Consider the following 7,559-nt stretch of genomic DNA (forward strand, 5'->3'; position numbering starts at 1 on the left):
TAGAATTAAAGGTATGCTACCACTGCCTGACCTCTATGTTTAATATAGTGGCTGGCTTTTTCCTCTGATGTCCAGTCAAGCTTTATTTGTTAGAGCACAAATAAAATATGACCACATTTCTCTTTTTTTATCTAAAATGAAAAAAATGTTATGACTAATATAAGAAAAACTATATACAATAAGTACAATAACTATATACAATATATACAGGCAATAAATACATCAACAATGTCTAGTCCATTTGCATCTGACAAATTCCATAAATATATTCCTTTATTTATCCTATTTTGTTGAGTCCAAAATGTACCTAATTCACTTTCTATCCTAACTTGTATTACCAACAGAAAACCATCTTTTGATGTCTTTCAAACTTATACACTTTACACCTCTTTAGTGAGGTTCTCTTCTTAATTTGTTAATAAGGAAAATTGTTATTACAACTATCTAATCTTCGACTCCCTCAGAGACCCGAGAAGGAAATAATATTACCTAAGTAAGCAGGAAGTGTAAACAAGTGACTTCCAAAAACTGTGAGAAATGACAGAAACACTGGCTGCCTGGACGGTCACCCGAGGTTTCTCTGCAAAGTTGGGGCATTCATCTCTTGTTGGAGAACTTTTATTTGTATTGAGGGCATAAAGATGTTCTAGTATTTTATATTGCAGAGTTCTGTTTGATCACATTTTGCTATTTACTACAACAATGAATATAACTGAATTTTATTTGGTTCTGACTAGCAAATGTCATAGCAATAGTCACTGACTGACCATTTCTCTCACAACACTAAAAAAATATTCATATACTATGGATATGCATTTTTTTCTACTTTTATTTCTTTAGTTCATATGTTCTTTTCAAAGGAAATTCCACTCTGACTTATTTTTTCTTATACTGAAAATAAGTCCTGAAAACTGGAACAGGACATTTTTCTTTTGACATTAATTAATTATTTTTTTCTTTTTTCCTGCTCTCAAATTAGTTGTAGAAATATTGCTTATGATTTCCTTCATTGATACATTCTCTAGTGATAATCACCACCCTTGAGACCCTAAGATAACCTCTCAAACATGCTAACTTTAGCTATTTATTTTCAATTTTCCTTTTAAAATTTTCTTGAGATTGCAATAAAATTATGTCATTTCTTGTTTCCATTTTCTCCTCCCGAAGACTCCCATATATCCTTCCTCTCCCTTTTTCAGATTAATGCCCACTTGTCTTCATTAACTGTTGGTACATGCATATATATATATATATATATATATATATATATATATATATATACATACATATCTTTAAATATAACCTGCTTAGTCTGTATAATGTCACTTGTCGTGTTTTCAGGCTGACCATTCAGTATTGGATAAGGAATTGGTGTCCTCGACCTTGGAATAGACTATCCATCCCACTCTCAGCATTCCTTAGCTGCCTGTAGTTCTTTATTTTCATTATCTTTTGAGAATTTCATACATGTATAGAATGACATATGATCATGTCCAGCTCCTATTCTGTCCTCCAGCTCCCTCTGAATCTTTCACAACATATCTCCTTCTAACAACATATTTCCAACTTTATGTCTTCTTTTTGTGTTTTTTAATTCCACTAAATTAATATTTTTCATAAAAATAATGTTCAATTGCCGAATTTAAAGGGATATTAATTAATTGTGATTGTACAATGTTATAGTTTGAATATTTGTTTCCCAACCAATCACATGGTGAAGGCTGATTCCTACCATGATGGTATGTGGAGGTTGGACCTTTAGGAAGTAATTAGCTGATAGGAACCATGGGGTTAATTTCATTATGATAAGAAGCATCAGAGTGGTGAACTCTCTCTAGACAGGCCATGTGGAGTGACACCAAAATCTTTACTGTTTGCAAGCCCGGAAATGGACTGTCCTCAAAAAAAATAGACCCATCAATGTTTCATTTTCAAATTTTCTTTTTCTCTTTCTTTTTTTTTTAAATAAAAATCTAATTTTATTACTTCCTTCCTTTGGTTTTTCTCATTCCAACAATTCCCAACTTCTTTCAACCTCCATGGCTGCTCCCAAATTGGTGGGTTTTTCTTGTATTATTGTTGACACATATATGTGTGTGTGTGTGTGTGTGTGTGTGTGTGTGTGTGTCTGTGTAAATCTAAAAACACAACCTGCTTATTCCATTTAGTATAGTTTGTGTGCGTGTGCTTTCAGGACTGACCACTTTGCACTAGATAAGCAATTAGAGGTGTCATCCCTGGAAGACACTAATTCTCTTCTCTCTGCAGTCATTAGTAGTTTGTAGTTCTTTCTGTAGGCATGGGGTCCAGTGAGCTTTTCCTTTTTTGAGTCAGAAAATCATTTGAAACTGTCTTTGTTTGTGTATTCTTTTTTTTTTTTTTTTTTTTTTTTTGGTTTTTCGAGACAGGGTTTCTCTGTGTAGCTTTGCGCCTTTCCTGGAACTCACTTGGTAGCCCAGGCTGGCCTCGAACTCACAGAGATCCGCCTGCCTCTGCCTCCCGAGTGCTGGGATTAAAGGCGTGCGCCATCACCGCCCGGCTTTGTTTGTGTATTCTTTAGGTAGCCATATTGTTCAGGTATTGTGTGTGTAGCTTTCCTCTGGGATACAGTCTCACAGTAAAGTTCCTGGCTCTTAAAGACTTTCAGTTCACTTTCCTCTACTGTTACTTGAGTCTCTGATGTAGGAGTTTGTGTATGAGTGTTTTGCCTGAATATATGTATGTACACCATGCTGTTATGCAGGGAGGCCAGAAGAGGGCATCAGATCCCCTGGACATATACTGACAGCTGTGAGCTGCCATGTGGATGCTGGAAAACAAAACCTGGTTCTCCAGAAGAGCAACAAGTGTTTTCAACCACAGAACTATTTCTCCAGCCTCCAATCTGTGCTTTGATCTTGGCCTTTCCATCAAATAGCCTTGGTAAATGATATATAAACAATAGTTTATGCTTATTTATTATTTACAGCTTATATTAAATATTTTATTATAATAACTTGAAGTGATTAATATATGAAATGATCATTTATCAATGTTGTTGGGAATTAATATTAAAACAAATAATATATAGTGAATATCATATTTTATTAGTTGTTCTACATATATTAAATATTTTATCCATAATATTTATTTACCACTAATTTTGACATATTTCCTTTAATATAATTCAACTACACAATGAATTGATTGCATTGTGACAAATTGTATTAGCTAGGGGTAACCTCTTCTTTATGTGGTTTCATACTTTGATAGTCTAAATTTGTATCATGTTAAATATTTTATATTCACATGTGAAGTTATATTTATAAAAGTAATCACTCTACTATACTGTCCAGATAAATACATAGATACCTAGAAGATACACACACTCTCACTCACGTTTGTACACACAGAGACAAAAACACACAGACACACAGACACACACACACACACACACACACACACACACGTAATTCAGATCTAGATATACATACATTCTATGCTGATACGTTGTGCCAGATTTCTTCGTTTTCCTTGATTTAACAAGGTATTGCTGACATTTATAGGTTAAAAATAATACAATAGCAGATTTTGGTAGTATCTCATTACTGGTTTAAGGAGGTTGCCTGTATTATTAATAGAACTACTGGATGCTGATTTATATTTTTACCAATCAACATCACAATACATAGATATTGTGGAATCTATATTAGTAACATTTCAAAAATCTGATATTAGCTACACATATGTTTATTTGAGATGAATATAAAAACCTTCCAAGAATAAACAATTCATAGTTTCTTTAAATATTAATTTTGCTGATATACTGTGTCTATCATGTGTTTCTAACACTCAAGTTGCTTAGTGGATAACCTTTAATTTTGATATTCTTCTCAAATTCTTGTATTAAGTTTACATATCAATCTCCTAAAAGAATTATCAGTCACTCCATTTTTACAAAGTTTAAAGGTGATTGGTATACAGTAGAATTCACTCAGACTTTCCTGGCTTTGATGGATTTATAGATGCAGCATATCCATTGTAATTGTGAGTTGTATTTGCTTAGAGTCACAGGGACAGTGAGCATTTCGTGTTTGTTTAGAGTCTATTCTAAGTAGTAGGTGGAATAATGGTTTGTAATTTGCCTCTAATTTTACTACTGCAAGCAGTATCTGTAGTATTTTACCATTCTAACTCCTTTGCCACTTTGTGTGCTTTATGATGCCTTTGCAGTAATTAAAATGTTTATTTAGTTTTCTATTTTTTCTTGACCAATTATGACTATTTTAATAGCAAAACACTGAATATAAATTTTTGTTCATCTATTTTTTGTGTTCTTTACTATTCTATTACTGCTGTTTCAGGCTTACTCATAGATTATTTAACTTCATGTATGTGAAACATGGTACACTGAACACTAGGTTTATTAACATTGAAACTTCCTCTTTCAAACTTTTACTATATACTGTATTCTCTGGTAAAAACTCATTCTAGTGAACTTCGGTCTGTCAATAAACGGCGTCTGTTTATTCATAAATCATTTATTTTTGCTAAAAAATAAACAACAGCATCTCATTTGTGGTTTTACCTTTGCTTGATTATTGCAGAATAATTGTTTAGGTGTGCAAATGTGTGTTGCATTTGTTTAACTATGTAAAGATGTGTTGCATTTATTTTTGTTGCAGAATAGTTGTTTAACTGTATAAAGATATATTGCAGTTGTTTAATTATGTAAAGATGTACTGCTGTTTTACCTTGCCTGCCTAATGGTCTAATGAAAAACTGAATGGCCCATAGTGAGGAGGAGGTATAGGCAGGACTTCCAAGCAGGGAGAGCAAGAAAAAAAGAGGAACTTGGCTTGGGAAAGGCAGAAAAGAAAAAGTTATGCCAAGGAGATGCCAAGGGCCAGACAGACAGACAGACATGGGGGAAGCAGGAAAGTAGGTCATACAGAATAAAAAAAAAAGGTAAAAAGCCCCAAGGCAAAATGTAGATGAATACAAACAGGTTAAATTAAGTTAAAAGAGCTAGTGAAACAAGCCTAAGCTAAGACCAACTATTCATAATTAATAATAAGTCTCTGTGTTCTGTCATTTCTATGGTTTTGGAAGTTGCTTGCCCTGTACTTTCTGTTTACTCAGTTAATATTATATCCTTCTTGGGTCTATGATGGAATTAAAGGTAAGATAATATACTTTTCCTTGTTATCAAATTCAGAAAAAAATACATAAGAAATGTAAAGTTTATAAGGTTGGAAAATACAAGCACTTAAATTGTTCATCTAATAAAATGTTTTGAGATCTAAAAGGATAATTCTGGGTTAGTAATACAAGTAAGGAAGGAAAGTAAGTTAGGTATACAACTTTGGACTCACTAAGATAGAACAGATAATGGAGTATTTTCTATGAATTTGCCAAATGCAAATGGACTGGGTATTGTATGCTGTGGATGATTGATTGATAAATAAAACACTGATTGGCCAGTAGCCAGGCAGGAACTATAGGTGGGACTAGCAGAGAGGAGAATTGAGAGAACAGGAAGGCAGAGAGGAGGAGACGCCAGCCTACCATCCAGGGAGCATATTTAAAGGCAGCAGGTAAAGCCACGGAACACGTGGTGACATATAGATTAACAGAAATGGGCTGAGTATAAGAGTAAGAGCTAGACAATGGTAGGCCTGAGCTAATGGCCAAGCAGTTTAAATAATATAAGTGTCTGTATGTTTATTTTATAAGTGGGCTACGGGACTGCCAGGATTTGGCGAGACCCTGAGAGAAAAACTCTAGCTAAAATTGTATATGAAATTCTTACTTGATAATTGTTCATATTGTATATATTCTTAACATGTTAAAGCTAAAATCTTTCTTTTTATTTAGACAAAAATGGGGAAATATATATTTGCTTAACTATGTAAAGATGTGTTTCATTTGTTTACTTATGTAAAGATGTGTTGCTTTTTTACCTTGGCTGCCTAAAGTACCTAACTGATCTAATAAAAAGCTGAATGGCCAATAGTGAGGTAGTAGGTATAGGTAGGATTCCCAGGCAAAGTGAGCAAAGAAGAAGAGGAGTTTAGTCTCAGGGGAAAAAAGAAAAGGAAACACCAAGCACCAGCCAGCCAGACATGGAGGAAACAGAAAAGTAGGACATATAGAATGAATGGTAAGAAGCTCTGAGGCAAAATGTAGACAAATAGAAACAGGCTAAATCGAGTTAAAACAGCTAGTGGGACAAGCCTAAGCTAAGGGTGAGCAAACATAATTAATAATAAGTCTCTATGTCTTTATTTGGGAGCTAATTGGTGCCCCAAAGAAAATGACAACTATACTTAATCTATCTCTTCTCATTATTTTTATCCTCTGCAGGCAAACTTTCTAAATCCCATTATATAGGATTGTTTCGTTTTGTCTTTTTCATAGAATTCTCTCTCTTATTTTTGTTTTTGAGACAGGATTTCTCTGTGTAACTGCCATGCCTGTCCTGAATCTCTTTCTACACCAGACTGGCCTCAACTTTGAATTCACAGAGAACAGCCTGTCTCTGCCTCTCAAGTTCTGGAATTAAAGGTGTGTGCCATCACCACTGGGTTTCGTATTTTTTCTTTTTTTTTTTTTTTTTTTTTTTTTTTTTTCTTTTTTTTTTTTTTTTTTTTTTTTTTCGAGACAGGGTTTCTCTATGTAGCTTTGCGCCTTTCCTGGAACTCACTTGGTAGCCCAGGCTGGCCTCGAACTCACAGAGATCCACCTGGCTCTGCCTCCCAAGTGCTGGGATTAAAGGCGTGCGCCACCACCGCCCGGCCTCGTATTTTTTCTTAATGACTAATGCTTTGAATATATTCTAGGCTTTAATTTTCTATAACACTGTGTTCCTTATTTATATTTCCTGGTTACTGATATATTCAGATTTAATTTTCTTGTTTTGTGTTTCCCTTGTACACTTCCATTTTTAGGGATCCTGTTTCCTGTTAAAAATTCCGTGAATTTTTACTTTAAATTTTTCATGTTCTCTACCACTTAATTATTTGTGCTCTTTATGTTGTTGCCTATAGCATTTGTATCTGTATGTGTGTGATGTGTGCATGTTGTATGTACACACATGTACTTACATCTCAACCTATGGAAACTGTAGGGAGACCTTTAGTCTTGTGCTCTCTCACTCTCTGCCTTATTCCTTTGAGGTGGAGCTTCTCAGTGAGCATGGAGCATGGCTGGCCACAGTCACCCTGTATTTTCTATGTTGGTTGTGGGAATTTGGACTTAGGCCACTGAGCATCTTCAGTAATCACTATGTCACCGAGTTCTCCTGAGGTCTTAGCATTTTCACTATCTATTGGATTCAGTTTCCTATTTGTCTGGCAATGAGTCCTATGCTTCATTCCCAAGCATGGAAGATATTTATATTGTACTTTTGTCAGTGAGAAACACTTTAATTTTTTAAACTTTCCAATCCTCTGCACACTATAAGTTTGTACAATAAAAGAAGCACAAATTATTAGAAGGGCAAAATGAAAAATATACAATAAATGAAAGCTAAGCTTTTTCAATTACTGAATTATACAGATACAAAATCAGTCTATGAA

This window comes from Peromyscus eremicus, chromosome 6 (genome assembly GCF_949786415.1).
Source record: "Peromyscus eremicus chromosome 6, PerEre_H2_v1, whole genome shotgun sequence".
NCBI classification, from domain to species: Eukaryota; Metazoa; Chordata; class Mammalia; order Rodentia; family Cricetidae; genus Peromyscus; species Peromyscus eremicus.